This window comes from Pempheris klunzingeri, chromosome 11 (genome assembly GCF_042242105.1).
Source record: "Pempheris klunzingeri isolate RE-2024b chromosome 11, fPemKlu1.hap1, whole genome shotgun sequence".
In the NCBI taxonomy this organism is placed as follows: domain Eukaryota; kingdom Metazoa; phylum Chordata; class Actinopteri; order Acropomatiformes; family Pempheridae; genus Pempheris; species Pempheris klunzingeri.
In genome coordinates, this window is record NC_092022.1 from 3,747,616 (window position 1) to 3,762,173 (window position 14,558).

General features: G+C 42.9%; 1 protein-coding gene across 1 annotated transcript in view; it reads right to left on the reverse strand.

The window, feature by feature from the left end:
* Positions 1–3,604, reverse strand: part of LOC139209690 (plexin-A1-like) — a 225,830-nt gene extending 222,226 nt beyond the window's left edge. Inside the window, exon 1 of the mRNA XM_070839495.1 lies at positions 3,507–3,604. The gene's annotated coding sequence lies outside the window, so the exon portion shown is untranslated. The remainder of the gene's footprint in view (positions 1–3,506) is intronic.
* Between the last annotated feature and the right edge of the window lie 10,954 nt (positions 3,605–14,558).

The following is a 14,558-nucleotide window of genomic DNA, read 5'->3' on the forward strand; positions in this document are numbered from 1 at the left end:
TATAGCATCATATAAATGGCAGGACATTAGGCAAAGCTTGATACTGACTGTTACAGACAGCCTGCATCATGTGAAGAGGCTCCATATATTCCAGTTGTCTTTTCATGCCTTCACAAACCAGGCTGGATGTTCCTCCACTGGTGAATTCTTCTGCATCGCTTCCACTTTCCTTCCTGTCACAATTCGTCTCATTCACGCATTCTTACATCATCCAATCTGGCCAATCGTCTCTCTGCCCACATTCCTCGACCCAAATGGTTGCTGAATGCTGCTCTTTGAATATGACTGCGACATTCGGACTTTCAACCACCCCCCCCCACCATGATCTTCAGATTGTTCTGGCAGATTCACTTGAGAGGTTTTCCACCTGCTGGCTTTGCTCCACCACCACGAGTATTATCTGTACTCTGAGGGAGTCCTGTCCCATCTCTTATCTCTCTGGGCCCACATTTGATTAAAGTTTTGGATAGACTGTTGCCATTCCAGTAAATACTGGTATCATTTTAAAAACTGATCTCTCTTCATTGAAATGATGGACAGACACGGTCGAAGTCAGCAGAGGGAGAGAAAAGCTTTTCAAAACCTGGTGCCTTATGGTCACAAATGAGTTTCACTGATAAACCGTACTTGGTGCTCTGTTATTTGATCTGCCTGCCTGTCTGAACTCATCAAATAAACTGTCTTCCAAAAGCAGTTGAAACAACTGGTTGTGTTGTAGGTGGGATTTAAACTGGTATTTTGTCATGTAATATCAACTTACTTGGCAGTCTAGTCATCAGCAGCTCAATAGGCGAGAGCCTCGCGCTGCTGGATCAGTGCTTCAGCTCCCGCTGGGGCCGCTGCTACGGCATTTAAATGTAGACTCTGAAGGCACTCCGAGTAAAAACCCCCAGTAGTAGTTCATTTCCTTTACATCCTATGCACATGCCATGATGCCATACCTTTCCTCTGGGTATTTCTGCTTTAACAATCTGGTTGATTGTCATTCTATTGCCACCTCTCCTTGGTTTATTTATTACAGGCATTTGAGGTATGAAGCAGCTTGATGCAGACGAACCGCAGGGTGCATCGTTCCTTCGTCTGCAGCTCTCAGCTCAGCCGGGGTCTGAGCCACCGTGGACTGAGCGCACTGACACACTACCACCCCCCACCTAGCCACACACACACACACACACACACACACACACACACTCCCAGGGGAGGTCAGTGTTTTTCACCCAAACACAATGGTTTTCCTGCTAGGTGAGGTGGTGAGCCCTCAGAGTCCACTCTCACTCATAATGTGGATCATAAAAGTTAATGTCAAGGAAGCTCCAGAAGGAACAGACTTCAGCCAACAGTAAAGGAAGTCGCAAATAAACAGAATGAGGCTATTCGTATTAAAAACACCCCCTATTAAAAATAACTACGCAGTAAATTATCCATCAGTTAATGTTTTAGTACTTCGTGGGTATACAACAGGTTAAATCCTGCAAAATCACATAGAATCGCAAAACAGCATCAAACTACCAACTGAGCCTGCAGACAGTTTGACACCACGTCTATCATCAGTACTGAGTAGCACAAACACTCCATCAGTTCATACATAGTGTTGTAAGAGCCATTGGTGATTAAATATATATGGCACTAGTATCACATGGGAGGTGTCATCCTAGAACTTTCTTTAAATATGACTGAGCACTGGTTACAGCACCCACAGCATGTCTATAATACATACAAAAGTGGATACATAGAGAGTGGGGAAAAAGGATGATCTCCTCCAAGAACAAATTAATAATAAAAGACTCCAAGAATAAACTAGGTAATTAGGTTACAGGCAGCTCTAAGCACATGCAGCACCACTGTCGTCGGAGTCTGATTCTGACTCATTTCGGGCTAAAACCTCTGAAAACAGTGTGTGTCTGCGGGTGGAACAGGAACTAATATGTTCCCCAGTCATTATGTCACCAGAACCATGAATGCAGTCACTTTGGATGTCACGCCTCAGCCCCAAAGTGGAGGTGATGTTCAGGGCTTCTGCCTTATCAACGCGTCCCAGCACAGGCACATCATGACACACACAGGCACACTTAAGAGAGAGAGGGGGAGTCTTTCTTCCCCATACATTTCTTTACATCTTCTCCACAGCTCCCACATCATCTCTCTGTCTTTCTTTCTCTCACACACACACACACACACACACACACTCATCCTCACAAGTTCACCCTGGAGAGAGATAAGAAGGGAGAGAGAGAGGGAGATGAGAGGAGATTCAGAACATGCAAAGAGCAGACTCTCCTCTCTTTCACACACACACACACACACACACACAAGCACACAACCTAAAGAGGTTTTTTTCCTACATGCTTGGCAGCCAAACCGGTGGCTTGGTGCCCGTAGTCTCTCAAAATCAGCCTGTCTGCCTCACCTACGCATTTCACGTCAGAAATTCATAAGGTGACACAAAACTGTCAGTGCATGTTGATGCCACTCCAAAAATGATGGTGCTGTGCGTGTGAGTGTGTGTGTGTAGGAGGTTAGGGGTCGCACGCGCGCGCACACGCACGCACACACACACACACACACACATTCCTTAAGAAAAACAAGCCTTCAGACTCGCAGGTCAGACACTTACACACACTTTCAAACATTTACAATCCGGATCTAAACAACCAAAGCTGCAAATACGTACAAACTGCCGCACGTGCACGCAGAGAAACACGCACCTTCACGGTCTCAGCGCACGAGACTCCGCAGACATGCACTTGTGCACGCAAAGTGTTTTCAAGTTCAATTCGCAGCTTGAGAACAGACGCAACCATGTTCACATCACATCCTATTTCCCTGCGAAGAATTATCATCATAATAATAAACCACAACAGCGACAAATCCAAAACTCCAACAATATTCATTTAGGGGCTTGTGTGCCTGTGGCGCGCTCAGCAGAGGGTTTATAGCGACTCCAATCTAATGGCATCGCCACACCATTGCGACATCATTCCTTTAATACTCCTGCGATCTGAAATGTACCACATAAACATTAAAGGCTCCACCATGTGAAGGATGAAACACCCTCGTGGAGCTCCTGCGCTAACAGCCTATTCACACTTGTCACTTTGCACCCGAAATCCGCAGCTCTTTGCCAGTGAGGTAAGGCAATCTTTCACCTTCAACAACTTGACCACTTCCACCAGAAACGATGGGGAACGTTCAGTCTGTTTCGGAGATAGTTCATCCGCAACCTCGGAGTGCGTCTGGCTGCTTCTCCCCGTGTGCGCAAATAAATCAACACATAAAGCCTGATTTCTCCCGCAGCAGTCTGGTCCATGGGTGCTCATTGTTAGACGGCAGAGAGGCATCGGCGGGAGGTATGAAGAGGAGAGGACAAGAGGAGGACAGGGTAAGGGAAGGGTCGGGGAAGGAGAGGAATGTCACCAACATTTCGGATGTGGAAAAAAAAAAAAAAAAAAAAACCCAAGACGAGGAGGGAGATGATTAACAACCACAAAAAGTTTGGCTGTACTTACTGATCAAACCGTCCTTCGCGTTCGTCCTGCTTGGCATGTTTTTTAGGATGTCAGAGTTGCAGTAGGAGACATTTCCATTCCCGGCGGGCTTGTCAGACAGCAGCAGCGGCGGCGGCACCGGTTCCAAAGCTCAACTCTGCAGTTCCGTGCGCACAGGAGAGCAGCGCTCAGCATGAATGAGAGGAGAGCTGCGGTTAGACTCCGGCATCCCCTGATGGAGAGAGAGAGAGAGAGAGAGAGAGAGAGAGAGAGAGAGAGGTCTTAGTGACATGAGTGCGCCCCCTGGCTGCACAAGCGCGTCACAGCAGATAGCCGGGCGCACCGCTCCATGGCGCGCACAGGTGGCAGCATTGGATCCGGCACAGGCTGCGGTACTGCGTGTTCTCATGCTCATTGCAGTCTGGTCGCGGCTCATAAATGGCATGATAAAGGTTGTCTTAGTGGAATCGCATTCTTTGATATATATCTGATAAAAGGAAGCTCCTAATCAGCGTGATTGATTGCTCCTGTCGTCTTCTAATGCATGCAGAGTGGCACCGCTCTGTTTTCATGTGTCCCTGCTGCTCCCAGTGGGTGTGTGTGTGTGTGTGTGTGTGTGTGTATCTAATTGTTCTGTTATCTTTTAAGTCAGCATATATTTGTGTGTGTGTGTGTGTGTGTGTGTGTGTGTGTGTGTGTGTAAAATGTGCATGTGTCTTTTCTATGAGGGTGTGTGAGCATGTTTGTACATCAAGGTGCTTAAGACCATGTATGAACTGTACAGTGTGTGTGTGTGTGTGTGTGTGTGTGTGTGTGTGTGTGTGTTCAATAATGTTCACTGCTGAAGGTCAGCTCCCTTGAAACCTGACAAATCATCTCTATCGGCACTGTTGCTTCACCTAAAGCTCATTTAGATTTAGATTTTCACTCAAAAAACATCAACTTTTTCTTTTCAGATGAAATACTTGCATGAATACTTAGATACTCAAAAACCTGAAAAACCCAATAATGTTACAGATCAACTTGCTATTTTGAAGGTCTGTTACAAGCAGACGCTAACTTGTCGTTGTGCCCCTTGTGTGACCCCTCAAATTAATAATGACTTAGGCTTTTAGGGGCTTTTAGCCTCTTTAAGCTTGTTTTTTGGTTTTACAGCACATTTCCTCTATGGCTTTAGTGTCAGTCTTGTTTTTAGCAGCAGCAGGTGTTCGTTTACAAGAAAAGGCTCTGATAAACCTACTGTATAAACCGTGCTCAGGTCCAAAGGGCAGACATGATTAACAGTTATATAGCAACATTAAAGTTATTTTTCTCAGGAGTTAGTGGAAGGCAAGAGGAATGCTAATGTTGCTCTGTGTTTGATGTGGAAGTGGTCGTCTGTTTGCCAACGCTTTAAGCCTTAACAACTATATTAACTTGACTTTATTAAGTCTTGTTATGAATTTCTGGCCCCTTGTGGCCAAAAATCATACCGGTTTTGCATGTTGCTGCTGAACTACAAATCACACACGCCTTGCATTATTATAGACCATTTTCTGAAAGACACCACACGTTTTTTTAGGAAGATTGAAGAACCTCACACTAAAAGGTAACGCTGTTGCAAGCAGATGTTTTAAGAGAGCTCTCCTTTTCGGCACATTCAAGGGTCGGCTGCTTGGACAGCAACATTTACACAAATTTTACCTCGTCCTTTTCGCTTCAGCCACGTTCTCTTGTCCGTCCCTTCGGATTAAATTCGTCTGTGCTTTTCATCCCTTTTTCAAAGGAGATATTTTAACATGACATAGTAGGAAAAGCACAGGTTCAAATATTATAATTACTGAAGCTTCAGGGTGGAGGCATTGTATGCTGGCTCGCTGTCACAGCTGTATAGAATGGTCCCTTCATTAATGTTATTACTAATCTGTGCTTTCCCTATCATGACACAACACAATATCTGTTGTAAGAAAGGCCTATTGTCTATGTTCATAAGTCAGATCATCCATAATTGCATTATCAAGGACATTTTTGAAAATGTCCCTTGCCTGCAACCATAATAATGACAATAATTTGACTTTGACACAAAATGGAGAAAATTGTGCAAATTATAACCACGAGCAAGCTACTTTCAGGCATATAGAACTAAACTATGATGACTAAATGAATGTTTAAATGAATGGTTACTGATGGCTCCATTTACCAGTACTGTCCTTAATTTACTGCACTAGGGTGGTACAGTAAATTAGTACAGTTTTCTTACCATGATAGAATTTGCACAAAAAAGGAGGATGCTTTGTTGGTGTGTGTTCAAGCCCCATCATTTTTGTTCATCTGCAAGAATTTGTGTATTTATTCTCCATCCTGGGCCCCTGCTATGACCTTTGCGGTTCCCTTACGCGTATTAAATGTTGATATTCCTGCCCATACTGGTGATGACTAGGGAGTTTTCATATAGGACGATGGGGTGTCAGGTTCCCCCTCTCCACACTGAGGCAGAGGATGTGGTTACACAGATGATACTCCACTGCTCAGATTACTGTACTTGTGCATGCATATGTGCATGTGTGTGTTTGTGTGAACATCCTTTCCGTTAACTCCCATGGTCCTACGAGGCTCGGTGTGGCACTGCCGGTCTCAGAGTCCATTTCTCATCCCGAAAAACCTCGGAGTCATCCACATCGGTCCCGTTCTGCTTGTACAGCTTGAATTTATATGAGTTTAAATTAGCACTATATGAAATGTGTAGTTAAAAACTTTTGTTGAAAATCCCTCATTGGTTGCAGAGAGCTCAGGCTCCAGCATTGAGAATAAGGAAGAGGAAAAAAAAAAAAAAAAAAACATACTATAGGTCTACATTTGTATTTGCCTTATCAGGATCACTGACTGGAAGGTGCACTACCATGTATTTATTTAGCGTTACATGACTGAATAAAAATGAATTATCATTGCTGACAATATCAGGTATCATCCCCAACTTCTATATGAAACTGGAAATAGCAGATATACAGCAGAACAGAAAAGACAGCTTCCTCCAGTACACAACTGCCAGCCTTAAGGGTACAATGGTTTGCCACTGCACCGCTAACATGCATTATCTATGTATTTACCTGCAAGGAAAAACATGGTGTACTATACCTTGTGACTGTATAACTCTGTCCTTTGTACCAATAAATAGGTAGGGGCTCCTTAAAATAATGCTGTTTCTTCCCAGTGGGTTTTTCAGAGCTTTTTCCCCTCAAAACAGAAACAGAAAAGAAAAGTTGGAAGTCATCAAGTCAAAACAATGAACTGGAAGATGCTAAAACGAGCCGCGGAGCCGAGTTAGGTGGGAATTCTCCGTGGCTTCATCAGTACGAGCAACACCGGTCATATTACAATCGAGTCAAGTTTACACAAAATCGAATGATGCTGATGACAGTAAATGTACCTCTACATCTGAAATGTCTTAATTCTTACTGCACACGGGGTTTTTCATATTTCTGAGATGTGCAGGTTGGCTCCAGTCTGACCTACACTACCATTACGCGCGTCTCAGGGACATTAACATGAATATTAGCAGAACTTTAATGTCATCCTAATACCGACTAAACAGTATTACGTATTTGTCTCATCTTTATTTCCACTAAAACAGAAGGCACATCACTTCTTTGGGCATCAAAAGGATTCTTCCAAGAAGAGCAGACGTTCAGTGCTTAGAACTCCAAATTGAAATTTGTTCACAAGCTGCCAGCAGCTGAATTTCTACATCAACTGACAACAGAAAGGAGCACAACAGACATTTCCTTAAAAAATGTTGTGCCTTTTTTACTTTTTATGTGCAAATTTTGCAGCAAGCAAAAGGGCTCTGCCTGCGACATGGGTCTTGGTGTGCATGGCTTGTCAGCATGTAGCTGAGCATGGTGTGAATGAAAATGTGTTTGATCAGCTCCAAAATCTCTCCCTTGCCCTCATTGTCTGGTTTGCTTCTATCTCCCTCCATCTCTACCACCTTCCAACAGAGCCTTGATCAACAACGTCCATTTTATCCCATAAACGCTGGCTGATGCCAAATCATAATTAAAATCTCCACAGAGAGCTGCCTGCAAAAGAAGCTAATTAGGCATTTGAAAAAAAAAAACCCTCTGTGTTTTTGTCCCATTTTTTCATGCTTTTAGACACAAATCAAATTAACTCTCTTAACTTTTATACTTAAGAGTCTAGGTCTCTGCGTGTGTTTGTCAAGATCAGGCAAATTTTCTACTTCTTTTCTGCCACTTTCTGCAAAGTTTGTTTTGTTGCACTTACCTTTTTCTTCCTGTTTTTTTTTTGATTGATTTTTTCTTTTGATCAGTGCCTAAATCAGAGCGATCCTTGTTATGTTAGACTCAGCTCTGGGAGCAAGTGCAGCAGCAATTACAGTGAGAAAGAAGAGGAGTACATGGGGAAAGAGACATGTGAGCAGGAAGGGGAAGGAGAGATGGAGAGTGAGACAGAAGAAGAAAAAAAAGGCCCCGGCAATCAGAAAGATATAGGGAGAAGGAGAAAGAGAGAGTGGGTGGTGGGGTAATCTTTTAGTGCAGCAGCTTAGAAGACAACCGTTGTTTCTTTGCGCTTGTTTTGTCTCTGCTTGATCTCTGTCGCACACATGATGCACGCCCACGCACTACATAGGAGTAACCACACATACGCGCACACACGGGGGCTAAAAGGCCAGACTCCTTTGGAGCTTCCTCCTTTTGTGTCTTCTGGATGCGTCTGTAATTACAGCTTGGCCAGTGATGAGCAGCAGGGGAGGCTGCTAACGCTACAGCTAACTAGGAGCTTTTCGACCTTTGAAAGTGTTCAAATGTGAGCAAGATCGCCAATGAAATAATGAACAGCCAGAGAGAGAACGCGCTCGGTGAATGGCTTTTGTTCTTATTGTTTCCGAGACCGCAGAGAAACAGAGCTGGACCACAGATGCTGTTCATCTGCAGCATCGCAGCTTTTGTTTGTTCCGTTCACTATTTCCTCTCCACTCCGATCCCATGGGTTCCCCATGGCAGTGCCTCATTCAATCACTAGTATATCAAATTTACTTCTTGCTTATTGCCATGGATTGAAACCTAAAAATCACATTTTAACACAATTTTTGGGTGTTGCTCAATAAAAACTGACAATAAAGTTTGTTAACACAGGGGTTCAAACTGCCTCAATCCTCATCACTTTCAGCAAAATGGAGTTTTGCCATAATGGACTGGACTGACAGGATTTCTCTGATAGTTTAATGCTGGCATGCTCATGTTAGATCCCTCCTCATCTGGTCTTGGCCATAATGCTCATTATTACCATCAACAAATATGTATAGTGGTGGTGTATTTGGTGCTAAATTACAGTATGAACAGGGGATTTTTCTTCTCTAAAGTTACCGTTTGGTTAGCTTTAGGCACAAACACAGCTTGGTCAGGAAGGATCATGGTTTGGATTAAAATAAATACTTTATTAAAGATAGGGAAACATTTGGTTTTGGATTTTGAAAAGAATTCTGTTTAGTGAAGGTTATGGGACTTCAGCGGCTTCACACTTGCCTTGGTTTGAGAACAATAGTGGGCACGGCTAGAAGAAACCAACGTTGACTGTTGCTAGGTAACAGTAAATGAACAGCGGCCTCCCGTGTTTAAGTCCAACATATTGTTGATCCTTTCATCGGCTTCCTACCACCGCCGACTTTGTGGATCTATAAACAGCGTCACACCTCTTCCTCCTGCCATGTAGCCAGTGTGAAACATTTGATGACTTTTGTATAGAAGCACACACACAGAGCACAGCGAGCGTTTGTGGGTTAATATATGTTTATTCATTTATTTTATTAGCCTAGTATTTGGACGTATAAATGTATATTAGTTATTCAGTTATTCTATTGTCTATTGTCTATATTTTGTACTAGTTTTACCATATATGCATATATATATACATATACACACACACATCGTAATAGAGGTCAAATGTTTATGCTTAAGTTAAATCTGTGTTAACTTTGTTTCCTTTGTTTCTCTGCTTGCCTATTTATGTGTAAGTACATGAGAGCAGTGGAAAAACTGAAGTCAAATTCTATGTATGTGTACACATACTTGGTGAAAATGAAAATGAAGCCGATCCTGATTCTAACCTTTTTGATAAGTTAGTGCATATTAAGTTCGCTTCCTTCCTCTTTTCATCCTCTTTTCACTTGAGACCCTGCTCTTGCTTTGTTTGTCTACAGTTGTAGTAAAGTTGCTGGAACCTCAGAGGATGCACGACATAGGCACAAAGAGAAATGACCACATATCTGAGTTTCTACAGCCAACATTTACATTTCGTCTTAGTCTGACCTGACTCGAATGGCTAACAACAAAGGGACAGAAGGTGGATGTGTGTTAATGGGTCCAGTCCCCCATTAGGAATTCAAAAACAGATACAGGCAGATACGGACCATCACACAGTCATTGGTGCTCACAGCCCGCTCTCACACACACACACACACACACACACACACACACACACACACACACACACACACACACACACGTGTGTGCTCTATCATCACTGCCTTTACCCACATTCCAAAGCTGGCTTTAGTTTATTAGACACTTATCATGACAATCATATCTGCCGGCTAATATATTCATTGTACTTAAGCTCTATTGTTCCTTCCTGCAGATGACACATAAAGTCATCAATATCTCATTACCTTTGCACTGAAATACTGCTTTGGAGTAAGAATACATCTTATTCTTTTGCTCTCCAGCGAGGTCCAACATTTATTCCAATTACACACTGGTGCACGTAAACAAAAAATTCCCCAGATCACTTGATTTAGTGATCAGATAAACAAGTCAATTGGAAATCTCACCTGGAAGGAACATAATCACTGATACTGTAACTGTAGCTCCACACGCTGATAAATGCTGCTCGTGTTGTTTCCATACAAATGTGTCCAGAGGAAGAGGAGACAACAACAGTACTTGTGGTCTGTATCAGTAAAAAAAAAAAAGACGCCCATGAATGTTCCCACACAGTGTGAGCTCTACTCGTAAACCAGCAACACTTATCAGGACACAAGATAAAACATGAAGTTTCATTTTTCTATATTTGATCACACAAACATTTAGGGCTCCTTGGGTTTTAAAAGTGGAACAGTTGTCATGATATTATAATGCAACTCATTTTGGCATAACTGGCTGGGCCTGCAAATAGGATGGATTCAGGGACAAAATAAATGTGTGTGGATGACACAGCAGGGAAGCAGCAAAATGAAAGTGTAATGGAAAAAATGCTGTTGATCATAATTGCCAGTGGTGAAATTGCTGGTCTGAATTTCCCCTTAAAATTTCAGCGTGTGTCACCAACCACGGGGGCCCCAGCATCGGCAATTATTTGTCCAGGAGGGATTCAGCTTGAACTTCAGTATCACCTACTCCTCTTCCCCCTGTCCTTTTCCTCCTCTTCTTCTTCTTCTTCTTCTTCTTCCTCCTCCCTCCCCCCCTCTCCTTATCCCCCTCCTCCTGCTTTGGACCAATTTGGGGTGGCGAGGCGATGGTTATCTAAATGCAAAGTGATGCTGTAATAGCACTCACTGAGGAGGCGTAGACGACTAGTGAGACCCGGAGATGGAGGAACGGGGTGGGGGTGGGGTGGGGGGGGTTGAATAAGAGAGATAAATACAAAAGAGATGCGAAGGGGGAGGCTGAGGTATGACAAGCAGGATGAGAGAAAGAGAAAAAGAGGGAGAAGGACGAAAAGCAGCAAAGAGTGCTAAATTAAAAGAGGAATGGAGGATGAGAAGAAGAGGGGGTTGTGGAGAGAGAGGGAAAAGGAGCATGAGGGGGCCAGAAGGAGAGAGCAGGTAAGAGTGAAAGAAGGTAAAGAAGGTAAAGTGGTACAAAAAGGAAACGAAGATCAACTGGGAAGAGATACAAGAGAAAAGGAAGCAAGGGAAAAAGAGAGAAAGAAGGAATTCCAGACTTTACCTGAGAAGCAGCAGCAACATTGTTCAAATGCCCAAAACAACCCATGCGTTTACCTGACAAGGACCTCTTACGGTCATTTGGATAAAGACTCTGGACTCTCAGAAACAAAGATGGAGGTCGAGTTACATTCTTACAGCCATGAAACCTCCGAAAGGGAAGGAAGGAACCCACTGTGTCAAACAAATAAGCACATAAGTCTGACACGGACGACCATGTTTCATTTTCCACTTCTAGCAACAGTTGCTATAATCAGTGTTTCTTTTATTAACAATGGATCATATACAACAAATGTACACTCGCTGCAGTATCTGCCCAGCACCAAACAACAGACGGACACAGTCAGCAACTCACTTCTTAAATGATAACTCAAAAAAACGTCACAAAAACTTTTTGAATTAGTTCGGCAGATCGCCTCCGCCTGGAGCCAAGAACACTGCAACATAAACCTTTGGGACAATTGCACCAAATTAAAGTGCGTCCACTACTAAAAGTGCTTATTTTTGCCACCGACATGCTCAGATTGTTATTCGAGGTGTCTGACAACATTAAAGAAAGGTTCCCTCCAGCGATACACCAGTATCCCTTTCATTAAACCAGAGACGGCGGATTCCAAAACTTTCATTTTGAATGCAAAACATGTAAAAAATAGGGTGAAGGTTTCAAAATACTGGAGTTATCCTTTAAGAAAATGGAAGATTAACAGTGGAGGAGCCACATATTTTCCCCAGTAGCTGGTGGAGACCTAAACGGAGCTAAAAGGAGAGCGTACACTGGACTGGACTGCACTCAAACTCAAAATGAATGCTAGATATATAAATAGATGCAACAACAACTGTCAGAGGTGTTTTTAAAATCTGTCCTCCAGCTGATAGAGGCACCAGATCAGATAATGCTAATGTGGGTTTTGGTTTTGTAGGGCAATGACAAACTACCTGTTTTTCTGTTAAGTTTGGAAGGATGATTAAAATGAAGAAACGTTAAGACCCAGGTCCAGCATGGAAGGAGAGAAAGGGAGGGATGAAAAGGAGGAAGGAGTAGGGGTGGAAAAGAAAACAAGTCGGTAAAAATACAGGTTTAACGCAAAGAGAGTTTCTTTGATCTTACTGTTAAACACTATTGATTTCATCATTGATTTTTAGTTGATATCACTCATACATCTTGTCATATCACCTCATTGGTCACTTCCATCTGTGTCACAGCCTTCTTCGCTCTGTTGCCGGTGAGGCAGAATTGAACGGAGATGAGAATAAAGAGAGGGAGAGGAAGGACTGAGGAAGATACTAACCTCAACCATTTCAGATTCACACGATAAGAAAAACATCCAACCAAAATTGAGCCACCATTATGTTACTTATGTCATGCTCCAGAGGCAATAAAGTGAAAGGGGCCGGAGATGGAGGGGAATAAGGAGATTCAACTATTTTGTGCGCATATATACATATATGTGTGTGTGTGTGTGTGTGTGTGTGTGTGTGTGAATGTGCATGTATAGTGGTTTTAGAGGTAGAAAGCGGTATTCACCACCAATACTCTGTCAGTCAACAGCCGAAGGACGAAGAAGAAAATGAAAAGAAGAGGGTAGAAGACGTCAATCAGTTCTTCAGTGCAATATTTAGCCTAAACACAAATCGCCTTCCACTATACCTTTATATTACTGTTGTCATGGCAAAGCAAATTTCCAGAAGAGGGTGTGCCAGCATCAGCTCAGAGACACACATACTGATCACTCTTGGCCTTCAGCTCTCCATGTGGAGTGAAGGAGACGCCCCTTGGCCTCTGCTAACAGGCCAGTTTGTCCGCCTGTTGTGTCCCAGCCAAAGTGTTTGCGTTTAGCTCATTGATTTCCTCCAGTCAGTCGCTGTGATTAATCCGAGACAGGCGCTCTGCCCTGTATTCGTAATGGCACGTCTTCCACTGCAGGGGGGCAAACAGTCTTAGACACCACATACTCATTAGAGACACTGACAGATTTTTTCTCGACCTGACATATTCTATGTTTTCTGTACTTGTTGACAGCAGGGATGATTTGACCGTCATAGTTTTAGATAAGCACATTATGCCCTTCAGTACATATTAGGAGCATTTTGAACAGGAATTTATGAACTATGCAATGTCCTGCTGTAGCAAAGCAGGCATTGATTTCCTCCAGTTTAGCCAGAGAGCTCTTACAAAGAAAAGAAAACACTTTTCATGCATTGTCAGCGGGAGTAGTACTTTATAACAATAATAATTCAACAGTTTAACTGAGGTATATTTAGTTATCAGAGGATAGAAAAAACATCTTCCGCACCACTTTCTCTCTCCACATCCCCATTCTCCTTCTGCGATCTGTGTTTTAGAGCCTGTCGGTCCCAGAGCAACACAATTTGCTGGGTTGGATTGTGTAAGCCTCTCATGAAGGCTAGAAACTATTTTGTGGGCATGGAGTACACAAATGAAGGCAACAGTGAGGATGCACAAACACAATGAGAGGCGTATTTCCGACATGCTGAATGTTGTACCATCAAAAGTTTATTAAAAGGTTTGAAGATTTAAACTGCAGGATTATCACGCAAATGTTCAGTGAGATCTACAAACCTGTCCAAGGCTAGAATCAAACTTTGTCAATTTGTTCGCTCGGAGCTAGTTTGTGATATTCTTTACTTTGCTTTCCTGTTAATATTTGGCGAGTGAGAGAGAAAGAGATCTTTATCCAAACCCACTTATTCCAGTTTCAATAAATGTGTACATAGCAGCGTGGTTGGAAAAAGTCAAAAAACAAACTTTGAAACATGTTAAGTGTTGCTGCCTCGCTATGCCCATTGAGCTACACCACAGATTACTTTCCAACACCATTTCTCTCTTAGCTTTTTCAAATCATTTTCCCATGAATGAGACCTCAAGGTCTCAGAATTGGAGTTTTTCTGAATATAAAGGGCCAAGGTTGTGCAGACACAGTTAAGGCCTCAAGTTTCACAAGCTTCTCTATGTGCCAGTGTATTCCTTTCAGAACCTTTTCACTTCGTACTATAGGTGTTCACAATAATGTGGCTTCATTTGTAATGGGAATCCATACACAATAGAAGTGTCTCTTGATTGAGATGGCATTCATAGTCTGAGTGTGTGTGTGTGTGTGTGTGTGTGTGCA